Source organism: Eubalaena glacialis, chromosome 4, assembly GCF_028564815.1.
Source record: "Eubalaena glacialis isolate mEubGla1 chromosome 4, mEubGla1.1.hap2.+ XY, whole genome shotgun sequence".
Lineage (NCBI taxonomy): Eukaryota > Metazoa > Chordata > Mammalia > Artiodactyla > Balaenidae > Eubalaena > Eubalaena glacialis.
This window is the reverse complement of record NC_083719.1, coordinates 50,072,482-50,089,742: the sequence shown is the minus strand read 5'-3', so window position 1 is coordinate 50,089,742 and position 17,261 is coordinate 50,072,482. Positions and strand designations below refer to the sequence as shown.

The 17,261-nt window shown below is 35.6% G+C and overlaps 1 long non-coding RNA gene across 1 annotated transcript in view; it reads left to right on the top strand.

Annotated features, from left to right (window-relative positions):
* LOC133089719 (uncharacterized) overlaps nt 1-16,671 on the top strand; it is a 381,544-nt gene extending 364,873 nt beyond the window's left edge. The window contains exon 4 of the long non-coding RNA XR_009700734.1: nt 16,579-16,671. This is a non-coding gene — a long non-coding RNA (uncharacterized LOC133089719). The remainder of the gene's footprint in view (nt 1-16,578) is intronic.
* Nucleotides 16,672-17,261: the final 590 nt, after the last annotated feature.

The window sequence follows — 17,261 nt, the reverse complement described above, 5'->3', positions numbered from 1 at the left end:
AAAATCTTTATTTACCTAGTAGAGACTGGAAATGCATGCTTTAGCATATGTTTATAAATATCATAAGGTAAAGGAGATAGAAGAAAGGAAAGCAGGGAAAGATAAAAATTTAGGAAACCCTGAATTACATTTTTTAATATAAGTTAAGTGTCCACAAATGCTAGAGGGGCCTTCAAGTTCCACAGAATTTGGAATGTCTATTATCATTGCCTTCTGAGGCTCTTACTAGCTCTCCAGGAGTTAGAATTCTTCCCTTTGCCTGAGGAAAAGCTTCTATTCTCATTTTCAGGCTGCAGAGATATTTTCAAAATAAAGACTTATTTTTTCCTTGATCTCCTGAGTGTTTGCACCTGCATTTATACATGACTTAGGAATTTTTGAAATATGATTTCTCATCTTGGAAAAGCTGATAAATTTGCCCATCATTTCTAGAAAAGTCGCTTTAGCTTCGAAAACTTCCCAGATGAGCTTATGTCAGTTTCTTACATGTTCAGGGCTGTTTATTTCTGTTGTCAGACAAATCTCTAAATCTTTCTGGATATTAAGTTTCCCACTTAGAAAATCACTAAATTGGCTTGGGTCATCTCCAGAATCCATCCTACCTTTAATATTCAATCACTCTATCTCTAAATTTGCATTCAGAATCAGTATTTATTTAATGATTCTAAGCATCACTCCCACACACTTTAAAAATCAAACAAAATCTATTTTTGATTAGATCAGTCATAGTAGGAATAACCCATATTTTCTTTTCTGAAGTGAAAAACTTTCGGAGAAAAATGTGAAATGTGTTGACTTTCTTTGCTACTCCAGTTTGAATGAAGAAATTGCTTCAGAGGTCTCTCGGAAGGAAAGCGGTTTGGGTGCTATAGTTACCTACTTCAGAGTCTCCACTTTCCTTCCCTGATTCATCTCCACCTCTGACCAATTTAGGGGACTCTAACTGGACCATCACTGAACTTCAAGTCTCTTCATTAATTAAAAAACAATATTTTCTTATTATTCTTCTAAGATTTAACAAAATGAGTAGGACCCAATCATCGCCCTCAATTAATTTAAAATTTAGAATTAGGAGTTTGTAAACAACTGTCTATAATACAAAGCAGTCACGATGGAATAAGAAAAGATAGAAAACTGTTACAGGAACATAGAGAAATGATGATTTATTACATCTCAGATGTATTAAAGAAGACTTCAAAAAGGAGGCGTTATTTTAGTTGTACTTTGAAGGAAGAGTTAACTTTCAATCCATATATTAATTGAGCTTTTCAGGAGAGGGATGAGGAGGCATGCTCCCCTCTCCCCTTCCAACCAAAGTGTGCTCTTGTCTCTGAAGTACCACCTGTAGATGACCAAGAGCAGGTTGATTCATTCATTCAAGCAATAGCTGTATTTGCCCTTTGAGCACCTAATGCATGCCCAGCGCTGGGCTAGGTACTGAGAAATACAGCAGTTATGACGACAGGGAGGATGCATTGATAAAATGATGCTTTACAGGTCTCCATCAGCTCTAAGATACTATGAAGAACTAAGGTTCAAATTTCCATTTCTTTCTTTTTTCTTTTTTTAGAATTCACAAATTTATTTTCAAATATATTGAAAACAGTAGAAATGAGCCCCGTTTGAATAATAAAATAATTTATTTTTCTGGAGCTAAAAAACAAAAAGTCAAAGATTTTATTTTCAGGTAATAGATGTAATTTCCCTGAATAGCTGAGGAATCTGTAGGAAAAAACAGACTTGGTCCTCAAGCATTTCATTCTCTTTTGTTTGTATTATACTATGGGGTAGAAAATTTTGAGAATCAGTGAACTAAATAAAGTACTCCAACTGACCATCTATTTCCTCCACATACCCCTTAAGCTACTTTTTAAACTCCCAATAAAGGGTGTAAAAGTTATTGTTTATTATAGATTAGTACATTTTGGTGAACTGGAGCTAGCAATGTGTTGTTGTATTAGAAAGAACAAGAGAAAAGGAGGAGAATAAGAGGACCCCCAAATTATTGACAATCAGAGCTAAAAATGACCTCTGAAACAGAACAGTTGGTCCACTTATGAAATGGGTAGTAATGCCTTTGATGTACCCCCTAATATGTAGGAAAATGTGTGGTTCATATATGACCTCTTATCCTGTGCACATGACACATGTCACTAACTGAACATGATGCTTTTCCTAGCTGAGCCTAGACACACCAACATATTCATTATCACAAAGTCAGTGTCATGAAACTATTCTCAATCAGAATTAGTGAACAAATTAAAAACTATTTGGGATCCATGACCTTGTCCAAATATGTAATTTTACAGATGTAGAAACTGAGGATGAAAAAGTGTTCCTGAGGTGTCCATTTATCTAATTACTGTCAAGACATGAATAATAGTTTTCTGTCTTTCCTTCAAGAAATCACTAATTTATTCAATATGTATTGAAGACTTGATATCTGCCAGACTAGGCACTAGATATTGGGTTAATATATATGAAACAGCCATTATTAAAAACCTCAATGGGTTTTAAAAAAATACATCAATGGGATACCTTCAAGCTTTTCTGACTGAGCAATGGAAATATTTAAACCCAAAATAAAGTTATGAATTTAGACATCTCTAGTTAGCTTTGTAAAAAGCACATATCTTCTCAATTTTTCTGTAAGTGCTGTAAAGTAAATATTAATGGGTGTTTAATGAATGCTTATTTTTGCTAGTGTGCTAGGTTTAAGTAGGTCAAATTTAGATAACACTGAAACATTGTTCTTTTTTTTTTTTTTTTGCCATGCCACACAGCATGTGGAATACTAGTTCCTCGACCAGGGATCAAACCCAGACCCCCTGCATTGGAAGCACAGAGTCTTAACCACTGGACCACAGGGAAGTCCCAAACACTGTCCTTTTTTACATTGTATTATTACACGTATTCAAAGTACATTGAGCATCCTAAAACATTACAGTGCTCTGTACACTCCTGCTGAAGTTATGAAAGAATTTAAACTGAGAATCAAAAGAACAAAGTTCTAATATAATTTCTGTCACTAATTACCTATGTGCCTTGGTCGTAAAATTTGATCTTTCTGAAGCCTCAAAAGTCTTAGTAAAATGAAAGAAGTGGAAAAATGATATTAAAGGCTATTTTTGTTTTTAACAACAATTTAAAGCAAAGCATCAATATTTTAGATGATTTTTTTGTTTCACAGTTGTTCTTATCTTTTTCTTCTGTAGATTGTTTATATCTACCCTTTTGTGTTTGAACTAGCTCATTTACAAACAAAGCAAACTCAGCAAACAAAAAAGCAAAGTCTGAATGTATAACATTTGAATAACCCAAATTAACTTCTACAATTGAAAAACAAAATTATTGAAGTTAGAATCTCAGTAGATAGATCAAACACTAGCTTAGGCACAGCTGTAGGAAATTAAAAATAAGAATATAGACCTGAAGAAAATGTACAGAATGAAACACAGAGAGAAATAAACATACAGATTGAAACACTTTAGTTTAAATTAATTCATGGACATTTTCCACAATTGTCTGTATTAGTATACTAGTGTTTTATTATTACTTTAACTGTCACAAGTTATCTTATCATCGATATAAAATAATTTACTTGTCTGATTCTCTATTTGTATGCACTTAAGTTGTTTCAGTTATTTTTGCTTGTGGTATTCTGGCATTCAATACTGTGAAACAAATAGCTAACAACAGTCTGATTTGTTTTTTCAACGTAAAATATACTTATTCTCTCTATATTCTTGTATTATTTGTTCTTTACTTTTTAATCTCATCTAACTGCTCTTCTTTTTTTTCCTCATAAGTCATGGGTCATTTTGATATTCAAATTCAGGTCTTTTTCCATTTCAGAAAGTTTTATTAGAATTAAAGGAATAGTATTATCATACTGGAATTCTCATTCTGTTCACTCCTGGGACATCAGTTATTGTTATTTTTTATTTCCCATATTCAGTCTTCCATATATATTGTTCTCTGATCCCTTTCACTACATTCTAGATGCATCTCAAGATCATCCATGACAATATAGATATAATTTTCTGCAAAATTAATACTGTTTTTCTTTTCACTGACTATAAAACCGTTTTTAATTTTTCTAGGACATTCTCTTCAATTTTGCAGTTCCACTCTGCATTGCTGAATATACAACCAATTAAAATTATACATAGGTATATTGCACTGTTAGTTTTTACAAATACCAAGTTGATTAGAATTTTTGTTTGTTTTCTTTAATAAATACTGGCCATAATTTAATCAGCATTTTAGTTTGTATGTAGGGAGTACAATAATACTTATCTATGGGATTCACATGCGTACTGATTTTGACTACTCCATTCAAAATCAATTTGTCAACATCCATTTATGATAAAAATTCTCAACAAAGTGGGTATAGAGGGAACATATCTTAACATAGTAAAGGCCGTTTATGACAAACCTATAGCCAACATCATACTCAATGGTGAAAAACTGAAAGCCTTTCCTCTAAGATCAGGAATAAGACAAGGATACCTATTCTCACCCCTTTTATTCAACATAGTATTGAAATCTCCTGGACCCTGACTCTGCCCACCAGTGAGCCAGCAGTAGCCCCAAGGACTCCCAGGGTTCCACAGCCAGCTGCCTTGTGACTTGGCCTCTCCTACAAGCAGCCAGCAGCCTCCACAAAAGAAGGGCTTAGCAACCAACCAGACTGGGGGCTGCCACACCTGTCAGCCTGCCACAACAGAAGGATCAACAGCCCACAGAGGGGGCACCCCTGGAGCATATAGCTCAGGTGACCAGAGGAGAGTGCACTTCTAGGATTCATAGGGTATCTCCTACAAAAGGCCACTTCCTCAAGGCTGGGAAACATAACCAACCTACCAGATACATCAAAATAAAATCAGCAAGTTAGGCAAAATGAGGTGACAAAGGAATATGTTCCAAATGAGGGAACAAGATAAAGCCCCAAAAGAGAACTAAATGAAGTGGAGACAGGCAATCTACCAGAGAAAGAGTTCAGGGTAATAATCATAAAGATGACCAAAATAATCAGGAGAAGAATGAATGAACAGAGTAGAAGATAGAAGTTAGAATTTTTTAAACAAAGAGTTAGAAAATATAAACAACAAGAAAACACAAATAAAGAATACAATAACTGAAATGAAAAATACACTAGAAGAACACAACATTGTAAAAAAACTATACCCCAATTAAAAAAATACACTAGGAGGAATCAACATAGACTATATGATATGGAGGAATGAATCAGCAAGCTGGAAGACAGAGTAGTCAAAATCACTGATGCTGAACATAAAAAAGAATAAAAAGGAATAAGGACAGTTTAAGAAACCTGCAGGACATCATGCATACTAACATTCATATTATAGGTGTCCCAGAAGGAGAAGAGAGAGAGAAAGGGGCAGAGAACATATTTGAAGACACAATGGCTGAAAACTTTCCTAACCTGGGAAAGGAAAAGACATCAAAGTCCAGGACCATGTAGAGTCCCAAACAGGATCAACCCAAAGAGGACCATGCAAAGACACATTATCTTTAATTGTTTCCATTTTAATTACAAAGAGAGAATATTAAAAGCAACAAAGGAAAAGCAACAAGTTACATACAAGGGAACTCCCATAAGGTTATCAGCTGACTTTTCAGCAGAAACTCTGCAGGCCAGAAGACTATGGCATGATATATTTGAAGTGATGAAAGGGAAAAACCTACAACAAAGTACACTTTACCAGGCAAGGCTATCATTCAGATTTGATGGAAAAATCAAAAGTTTTATAGACAGGCAAAAACGAAAAAAGTTCAGCACCACCAAACCAGCTTTACAAGAAATTTTAAATGGACTTCTCTAAGTGAAGAAAGAAAGGCAACAGCTAGAACATGAAAATTAAGAAAGGAAAAAGCTCATCAGTAAAGGCAAACATACACTAAAGGTATTATATCAACCATGTACACAAAGCTGGTAGGAAGGTTAAAAGACAAAAGTAGTAAAATGATCTAAATCCACAATAAGCAGTTAAGGAATACAGAAAACAAATAGACGAAAATTTGATATGAAAAACAGTAATTATGAAAGGATGGGAGTAAAAATGCTTAGCTGTTAAAATTCATTTGAAATTAAGAAATCAGCAGCTTAAAATAACCACATATATATAGAGACTGCTATATATAAACCTCATGGTAACCACAAATAAAAAATCTAAAATAGATACACACACACACACACACACACACACACAAAGGAATTCAAACATAACACTAAAGATAGTCAACAAATTACAAAGGAAGAGAACCAAAAAAGAAAGGAATAAAAAAAAAAAAAAACTACAAAAACAAACCAAAAGCAATTAAAGTGGCAATAAGCACATACATATGAATAATTACTTTAAATGGAAATGGATTAACTACTCCAATCAAAAGACATAGTGTGGCTGAATGGATACAAAAACAAGACCTGTATATATGCTGCCTACAAGACACTCACTTCATACCTAAGGATATACACAGACTGAAAGTGAAGGGATGGAAAAAGGTATTCCATGAAAATGGAAATCAAAAGAAAGCCAGGGTAGCAATACTTTTATCAGACAAAATAGATTTTAAAACAAAAACTGTTACCAGAGACAAAGAAGGATATTATATAATAATCAAGATATCAATCCAAGATTATATAAAAATGTAAATGTATATGTACCCAAAATAGGACCACCTAAATACAGAAAACAAATATTAATAGACATAAAGGGAGAACTTGAAAGTAACACAATAGTAGTAGAGGACTTTAACTTGCATCAAAGTACAGATCATCCAGACAGAAAATTTATAAGGAAACGCTGGCCGTAAATGACATATTAGACCAAACGCACTTGATATAAAGAGAGCATTCCAACCAAAAGCAGTAGAACACACATTCTTTTCAAGTGCACACAAAACATGCTCCAGGACAGATCACATGCAAGACCACAAAGCAAGCCTCAGTAAATTTAAGGAAATTGAAAGCATATAAAATATCTTTTGTTACCACAATGCTATGAGACTAGAAATCAACTACAAGAAAAATAACTGCAAAACCACAAACCCGTGGAGACTAAACAATATGCTACTAAACAACCAATGGATCACTGAAGAAATCAAAGAAGAAATTAAAAAATACCTGGAGACAAATGAAAACAAAAAACAATGATCCAAAATCTATGGGCACAACAAAAGCAGTTCTACGAGGCAAGTTTAAAGTGATTGAGCTTACTTTAGGAAACAAGAAAAATCTCAAACAACCTAACCTTACACCAAAAAGGAATTACAAAAAGAATGGACAAAACCCAAAGTTAGTAGAAGGAAAGAAATAATAAAGATCAGGGCAGAAATAAATGAAATAGAGATTAAAAAGAAAAAAATAGAAATGATCAATGAAATTTAGAGCTGGTTCTTTAAAAAGATAAACAAAATTGTAAACTTTTAGCCAGATTCATCAAGAAAAAAAAGAGAGGGGCCCCAAAATCAGTAAAATCAGAAATGAAAAAGAAGTTTCAACTGACACCACATAAATACAAAAAAAATCATAAGAAACTACTATGAATAACTATAGGCCAATAAAATGGACAATCTAGAAAAAATGGACAAATTCCTAAAAATGTACAATCTCCCATGACTGAGCCAGAAAGAAATAAAAACTATGAACAGATCAATTACCAGTAACGAAATTGAATGAGTAATTTATAAACTCCCAACAAACAAAAATCCAGGACCAAATGGCTTCAGAGGTGAATTCTACCAAATATTTAGAAGAGTTAACACCCAGCCTTCTCAACAATTCAAAAAAATTCAGAGGAAAGAATGCTTTCCAACTCATTCTATGAGGCCAGCATCACCTTGACAGCAAAACCAGATGAAGATATCACAAAAAAAGAAAATTATAGGCCAATATCACTGATGAACATAGGTGCAAAAATCCTCAGCAAAATATTAGCAAACTGAATCCAGCAATACATTAAAATGATCATACACCATGATCAAGTGAGATTTATCCTAGGGATGCAAGGATGGTTCAATATCTGCAAATCAATCATTGTGATAAGCCACTTTAACAAATTAAAGAATAAAAACCACACGATCATCTAATAAATGCAGAATAACTTTTGACAAAATTCAATATCCATTTATGATAAAAAAAAAAACTCTCCAGAAAGTGGGCATAGAGGAAATATACTTCAACATAATAAAGGCCATATACATTAAGCCTACAGCTAACATCATAATCAATTGTGAAAAGCTAAGAGCATTTCCTCTAAAATCAGGAACAAGACAAGTATGCCTACTCTCACCCCTTTTATTCAACATGGTATTGGAAGACCTAGCCAGTGTAATCCACACAAGAAAAAGAAATAACAGGAATCCAAATTGGAAAGGAAGAAATAAAACTGTCACTGTTTCCAGATGACATGACACCATACATAGAAAATCCTAAAGATGCCAACAAAAAACTGCTAGAGCTCATGAGTGAATTTGGCAAAGTTATAGGATACAAAATTAATATACAGAAATCTGTTGCATTTCTAGACACTAACAACAAACTATCAGGAAGAGAAATTAAGGAAACAATCCCATTTAAAATCACATCAAAAAGAATAAAACTAAAGCAGAAACTAACACACCATTGTAAAGCAATTATACTCCAATAAAGATGTTTAAAAAAAAAAAGAATAAAACACTTAAGAATAAATCTACCTAAGGAGGTAAAAGACCTGAACTTAGAAAACTATAATACACTGGTGATAGAAATTGAAGATGACACAAACAGATGTTGTTATACTGTGTTCGTGGATTGGAAGAGTTAACATTTTAAAAATGACTCTACTACCAAAGGCAATCTACAGATTCAATGCAATCCCTATCAAATTACCAGTGGCACTTTTCACAGAACTAGAATAATTTTAAAATTTATACAGAAAAACCAAAGACCCTGAATAGCCAAAACAATCTTGAGAAAAAAGAACAGAGCTGGAGGAATCACATTTGCTGACTTCAGACTATACTACAAATCTACAGTAATCAAAACAGTATGGTACTGGCACAGACACATAGATCAATGGAACAGAATTGAGAGCCCAGAAATAAACCCACTCACTTTATGGTCAATTAATCTATGACAAAGGAGTCAAGAATATACAATGGAGAAAAGACAGTCTCTTCAATAAGTGGTGCTGGGAAAACTGTACAGCTATGTGTAAAAGAACAACATTAGAACATTTTCACACACCATATAAAAAATAAACTCAAAATGGATTAAAAACACAGATGTAAGACCAGAAATCATAAAACTCCTAAAAGAAAACATAGACAGTATACTGTTTGACCTAAATCATAGCAATATTTTTGGGGGGTCTGTCTCCTAAGGTGAAGGAAACAAAAGCAAAAATAAACAAGTGAGGTCTTCCCTGGTGGTGCAGTGGTTAAGAATCCGCCTGCCAATGCAGGGGACACAGGTTTGAGCCCTGGTCCAGGAAGATCCCACATGCCGTGGAGCAACTAAGCCTGTGCGCCACAACTACTGAGCCTGCACTCTAAAGCCCATGAGCCACAACTACTGAGCCCGTGTGCCACAACTACTGAAGCCCGTGTACCTAGAGCCCATGCTCTGTAACAAGAGAAGCCACTGTAATGAGAAGCCCACGCATCGCAACAAAGAGTAGCCCTCACTCACCACAACTAAAGAAAGCCTGCACACAGCAGTGAAGACCCAACGCAGCCAAAAATTAATTATTTTTTTTAAAAAAAGATAAACAAGTGGGACCTAATTAAACTTAAAATCTTTTGTACAGCAAAGGAAACCATGGACAAAACAGAAAGACAACCTACTGAATGGGAGAAAATATTTGCAAATGATATGACCGGTCAGGGATTAATATGCAAAATATACAAACAGCTCATAAAACTCAATATCAAAAAAAAACCCAATTAAAAATTGACAAGACCTGAATAGATGTTTTTCGAAAGGAGACATACAGATGGTCAATATGCACATGAAAAGATTATCAACATCTCTAATCATCAGAGAAATCAGAGAAATGCAAATCGAAACCACGAGATATCACCTCACACCTGTCAGAATGGTTGTCATTAAAAAGAGCACAAATAACAAATGTCGATAAGGATGTGGAGAAATGTGAACCCTTATACATTGTTGGTGGGGATGTAAATTGGTGCAGCCACTGTGGAAAACAGTATGGAAGTTCTCTAGAAAACTAAAAATAGAACTACCATATGATCTAACAATTATATCCCTGGGTATAGATATGAAGAAAATGAAAACACTAATTCTTAAAGATACATGCGCCCCAGTGTTCATAGCAGCATTATTCACAATAGCCAGGATATTGGAGAAACCTAGGTGCCCATGAATAGATAAATGGCTAAAGAAGATGTTGTATATAATGGGATATTATTCAGCAATAAAAAAGAATGAAATATTGCCATTTTCAACAACATGGATGGACCTAGAAATTGTTATCTAAGTAAAATGTGTCAGGCAGAGAAAGACAAATACTATATGATTTCACTTACATGTGGAATCTAAACAGCCAAAAAAATGAGCAAACATAACAGAAACAGATTCATAGAAACAGAAATAAAGAGGTGGTTTCCAGAGGGGACAGGGGGTGGCAGATGAGTGAAATAGGTAAGGGAGATTAAGAGGTACAAACTTCTAGTTGTAAAATAAATGAGTCCTGGGAATGATGCAGAGTGGGGAATATAGTCAGTAAGGTGGTCATATCTTTGCAGGGTAACACATGGTAAATAGACTCATCTATTGTGGTGATCATTTTGTAATGTATAGAAATATGGAATCACTAATGTTGTGCACTAGGAACATAGTGTTGTAGGTCAATTATACTTCCAAAAATAAAACCAAACTATCTCACAGAAAGAGATCAGATTTGTGTTTATCAGAGGCAAGAGGTAGGGGAAGGCAGAAGTGGATGAAGGTAGTCAAACTTCCCATTATAAGGTAAATAAGTACTAGGAATGTAATGTACAACATAATTAATATAATTAACACTGTTGTATGTTTTATATATATTATATATACACATATATATGAAAGTTGTTGAGAGCAAATCCTAGGAGTTATCAACACAAAGAATTTTTTTCCTGTTTCTTTTATTTTGTATCTATATGCAATGATGGATATTCACTAAACTCATTGTGGTAATCCTCTCATAATATATGTAAGTCAAATCATTATGCTGTACACCTGAAGCTTATACAGTGCTGTATGTCAGCTATATCTCAATAAAACTGGAAGGAAAAAAATCATTTTGTTGAGAATTGCTCAGTCTGATGTTTAACCCTACTTGCAAGCTAACAAGTAATACTGCCACACTTTCATGGATGCAAGCAGAAGATACAAGACTCCTGGGTCTTTGACAAAGTACTTTTTACTCACAACAATAGCAGTAGTTAAGGTATTAGCATTTTCACCAGCTGTCCTAACCTCAAGTCCTGTGGAGCCATATGAATAGGGCCAAGGGCTATGGGCTGAATGTTTGTGGCTCCTCAGAATTCTTATCTTGAAGCCCTAATCCCCAAAGTGACAGTATTCAGAGGTGGGGCCTTTGGAAGTAATTAGGTTTAGACGGAGTCATGAGAGTGGAACTCCCATGATGGGATTAGTGCCCTAATAAGAAAAGAAAGAAACCAAAGCTCTCTCCCTCCCTCTCCACCATGTGAGATGTGAGGATAAAGAAGGAAGGCAGCCATTTGTAAATGCGGCAGAGGGCCCTCCTCCTAAGATACTGAATCTGACGGCACCTTGTTCTTGGAGCTCTCAGCCTCTATAAATGTGAGAAATAAATGTCTGTTGTTTAAGCCACCCAGTCTACTGTATTTGGTTACAGCAGCCTGAACTATACAGCAGGTAACACCTACACACATAGTGGGTTTTGTTATAAGAAAGGAACCTCAAGCTTAAAAAACCTGAACCTTTTATAATGGACAGTATTTGAACTTTGTTCCAAAAGGAAGCATTATCTTTATTACACTGAACCGTAAACAAACCTCCCTTTGCTATGGGAGGATTTACTGTGTTTATTTTCCAAGGCTATATGCTATTAAAGCATCCTTGAAAAGATAGTCTGGAACAAAGCAGTCAGTGTCTCTGCTTGCAGAAATGACAGAGACCATGAAGAGATGTCTCCCAACATATAAAGGTAGAAACGTGTTTGGTAACATGTAACAGAAAACCTGACTAATGATGATTTAAACTAGATAATAACATTTGTGCCTCATTACTCATGCAAAAAAATCCAGGGACAAGTGATCCAGGGCTTGTTTAGTGGTTCAGTGACACCATCAAGTACCAGTCCCTTTCTGTCTTTCCTTGGCTTTTATCCACAAGCTTTCTGCCTCATGATGGCAGCATGGCTGATACACTCCACACATCATTTCCACATTCAAGACAGGAAGAAGATGGGAGGGGCAGCACCTCAATCAAGAAAGTCAAAACCTTTCCTAAAGCCCTCAACTTGTGTCCATTCACCAAAATTATGCACAAAGTTGCCATTACTGCAAAGCAGTTTGAGGAAGCAGGTATGTTTATCTGGCAATTTAATCTTAACTGTTACATGATAATCTTTACTCTTTGATGGCCCTCAGTACGCTGTTCCAAGTTCTGGTTTCCAGTGCATTGAAGAATCTCTCTGAGATCTTGTGTAAATGGTAAACCCACTGCTATAGTTTTCTTTGTCTTGCCAGGCACTTGCTGCCCCTGGTGAATCAGTAATGTGGAACAAAGAACATTGTTTTCCTCTCCCTAGCTGAGCATAGTACATTGCTGCACTTGGGGAACTTGCAAGGTTGAGAATGTCTCCTCATTTCATAAATATTGGAACAGCGACTAAATCAGTAAGTGATTTTCAAAATAAAAGTCAATCGCAACAGCAGACCTAGAATGCCAGGGTTCAGAATTAGTTTTGTATTTTATGCTGTTTCCATGGAATACATTACTCACTCTAAATTATCATTGATCCTTCTTGTAATCAACCTCTTAAAACACTGTTCAGTTATATCTTCTTGGTGGATATGTCTAAATCTTGACTGGAACATAGAAATCAATGTGAAAATATTCCCCTCTATTTTTTCTTCTTGCCTGTGGAGTTGAATAGGTAATACTACTACCAATAATGAAAAGAAGGAATAGATATCCTTTTCTAGCTACCAGACTTATATTTTTTTGTGGAAGCTTAATTTTTGTCCTAATGCATATGAAACGTAAAGCAAGAATTCAGCCAAACTCTCAGCATTTTCTACCATTTTTAACATCCCTATGGAAATTTCATATAATTGAAAGATAACCCAAAGAAGACATGTATCCTTATGCACAAATATTTCCCAAATATATTCCAGGTTATAATGTAGTGGTTCAGAGAATCCTGGAATATGAAAGATCTGTGTTTGAATTACCACTCTGGCACTTACTTGCTTTCTAACTTTGGGCAAGTTACTTAGCTTCTCAGACTAACTCGTTATCTGCAAAATGATTATATAACAATGCTTATTTTGCTGGACTATTTTAAGAATCAAATGAGTTATATTACCAAAAATTTAACACAGTTTCTGGAACTTAGTATGTGCCTAGTAAATAGTAGCTATTATTATAGCTCTGGAGTATTTTTTACTAGTTACTCCAAGTTGATTTATGGAAAATCCCCAGATTTAGGAAATACTGTTGTAGACAGAGAATGTCACCTGCCATTTCAGTAAACAAAGGATGTTGAGGTCATCAAGGCATCAGCCAATGCAGCCACCCCCAACAGTGTTCCCTGAGGGGTTCAGGATAGAGAAAAACAGGATACTGGCCCTAAATAGTTAAGGTGCATATCAAAGGATTAATTTCAATGAGCCCAGACCCTTGCACCTTCCCATACATAGAACAGTACTAAATTCATTAACTTGAGATGTCTGGTTTTCTTTAAATAGCAGTAATATTCTGATGTTCTGACTATATTTTCTTGTTTGTTTGTTTTTCCAAAAACTCCTATATATTATGGCTCTTCCCTTACCTCTTTGGACCAGTCTCTGAGTGACTCTTGGGCTTAAATCCTCAGTAAAGTCCACCAAATAAAACATAATTCTCAACCTTTAGGTTGCACACTTTTTTCAGTTAACACTATATACTAACTATTGGGTTGGCCAAAAAGTTCATTCAGGTTTTTCATAACATCTTACAGAAAATCCCGAACAAATTTTTTGGTCAACCCAATACCTTACTTAAATATTCTAAATATACGTTATCCTAACACTAGACCTAGAGAGTCCTGCAACAAAGAAAGCTGTTTAACTTGATTAGCCTAGTCATGATTTGAAGTGTCAATTGATTACTCCTGCTCTCCTCTGGGTTCTAACAGAGTACAGATACGGGAGTTAAATGAGGGTCCAAGTGTCAGTTTATTAGTGGACATTCGATAACTCCTAAAGAAGAGTGCACAGCTTTTCTCTGGATTCAAAAACATATCTAGACCTCAAAGCTGCTTCGCAAAGTCAGCATTGCCTATTTGCCCCTTGATGTAGTCAGCTAATCATCTGAAAAACTTGTATCAATAAATGCCAGGTTCACAGGGGGAAAGCAAAGCAAGGGGAAACAGACACCAGAGAGGCAGAGAGAGAGGGGTGGGGGGAAGGGGGGTGGTATTCTATTCAGTTATCTTTTACAATACTCTCTAGTAAAAACATGAGGATGGGAGAATAAGTGGTCTCCTTATACACAATTTAGCATTTTCTAAACGTTTTTAACAGAAGTATTTCATGACCAACAACACACCTAAGAACATTCTAGAATAGTATTCTACAGAATAATAGCTTTAGAGAGCATCAGTTATACATATGTGTGTGTGTGTGTGTGTGTGTGTGTGTGTGTGTGTGTAGGATCCAACAGACTTGTTTCCAAAGTGTATTAGTTGGGTTTTTTTTTTAATCCCACCATGGAATCACTTTGGCACTTTGTCCTACTTTTCTTTTAGCACTTAACACGCATTGAATTGCTTTATAGCTATTTGTGGGCAAGACTTATCTGCTAGACTTCTCTGTTTGAGGTTGGAAGTCTTACCTCTCTATATATCGAATCCTCCGCAATACTCAGCAGTGGGTTGTGAAGGTAATAAACACAAATGTAATAGTTATAGTATAAACAAATTGGTCATAAAACATTTAGCCTCTCAGTGACACTAGCGTTTCTTCTGCCTAGGCTATCTGAGAAAAGAATAGAAAATGCCGGCTGTACCTTTTGTGTCCTGAATGAACATGAGGTGGTTGCAGATCATTTAAGTCAGATCGCTTCCTAACAAATGGATTTGCATGTACATGTATAAGCTTAAATACTCAGGACATTGCTTAATGCCAGCCTTATCTAATGTCTCAGATATAATCTCAGAGGTGATTTCACCAAAGAAAATAAAATCATCTCAGGATTTTGGGAAACCTTTGAAAGACAGGGAGTCAACTTTTTTTTTTTTTTTTTTTTTTGGTTTTTTTGTTTTGTTTTGCTTTTTTTTTTTTTTTTTTAATTTTATTTATTTATGGCTGTGTTGGGTCTTCATTTCTCTGCGAGGGCTTTCTCTAGTTGCGGCAAGTGGGGGCCACTCTTCATCACAGTGCGCAGGCCTCTCACTATCGCGGCCTCTCTTGTTGCGGAGCACAGGCTCCAGACGCGCAGGCTCAGCAATTGTGGCTCACGGGCCTAGTCGCGCCGTGGCATGTGGGATCTTCCCAGACCAGGGCTCAAACCCGTGTCTCCTGCATTGGCAGGCAGATTCTCAACCACTGCACCACCAGGGAAGCCCAGGGAGTCAACTTTTATCCTAATTCTATCATACTTCCTAGTGATTCCGATTCCAGAATTCTTAAGGAAATCATGATAATATCCCAACTCCACAAGGACACAATGTGGCATAAAACAAACAAGAACATTTCAGGACGCTGAATAAACTGACAAATGTAAAATAAAATCTGTCATCAAAAGGTAGCCAGGTTACTAAATTCAGTTCTGACCTGAGCTTCTCATTAAGTCGGTGGCCAGAATCCTCTTATTTTTATGGCTGACCACGAGCCACAGTCCTCAGTATGAGCCACAAGCCACCCAGATCCTATAAAAACTGAAATACACAAAAGGACATTCTGGTCTTTATGAAAAACGTTTTATCTTATGAATTTGGGGATGAGTGATACTATATGCACGTTTACTATTATGCATCAGAAAATAGCATAATCCCCAGTGTCTAGTTTGTAAATTTCAGCTATACTGTGATTTTGATTTGCCCCATAGCTGGTGGTCAGAATTTGAATTTAATTTAAACTGTCTCAGCCCAACACCTATACAGCTGGAGACAAATGAACTGCTTAATCAAACTGATATAAAATCAGTCAATTCAAGCAGTTGTTTGGCTAGTTTTGCTTATTTCTTTATTTCACATTCACTGAGCAGAGGTTAAACATTTTCAGTATGTAGACAAGACTGATTCAATATAACCACCAAAAAAGTATTAAATGCCCCCTTAATAATGGTGCCTTATTCATTCTTTCTTCTAATAGGTAATGAATAGCAGTGCCTATTATCTTCAAAGCATCAGTCTTCCTGCTAAGGAATCAAGAAAATTTGTTCCTAGCTCTGAGGTAGAAAGTTCACAGTATTACATGGAAATTTATTACTTAATATGGAGAGAAAAATGAAAGTCCAATATGTGACTATGACTATGGGTAAGTATCAATAAATGTAGTCATTTGTGGATAACCCTATGATGTTTTACAGGTTGATTTTAAAAGTACCTTAAACTGTGGACATTTGTGAGACAACATCCACTTATTGCTCTAAAATTACCCCTGAGGTGATTGTGATGCTAGAAGGAAGAACTTTCCATTGAGAAAACTCCACTGGAACCATTTTAAGGCCAACACATATACCACCTTTATCATTTGGTTTCATTTTTACATAAATTTATGAGTTAACTTTAGACTTCAGTACATACCTTTTTTATTTGCCTCCTCCAAGCCCAATCACAGAAAGGAGTTTGTGCCTTGAATTACCTGTCTATACCTATTCTTACAAGGGGAGCCTATAGCATGGCAGAACAGTAGCAGTGCTATGTGCTTCTTGGTGATAAAACCCAGGTGGTATCCTAGGGAGATGTAGATGGGCTGGTAGAGCAGAAAACCAGATTATGCCTTCAGCTGTAAGATATTCCTGCACCCTAGATGCCAAACTTAAAGATTTCCAC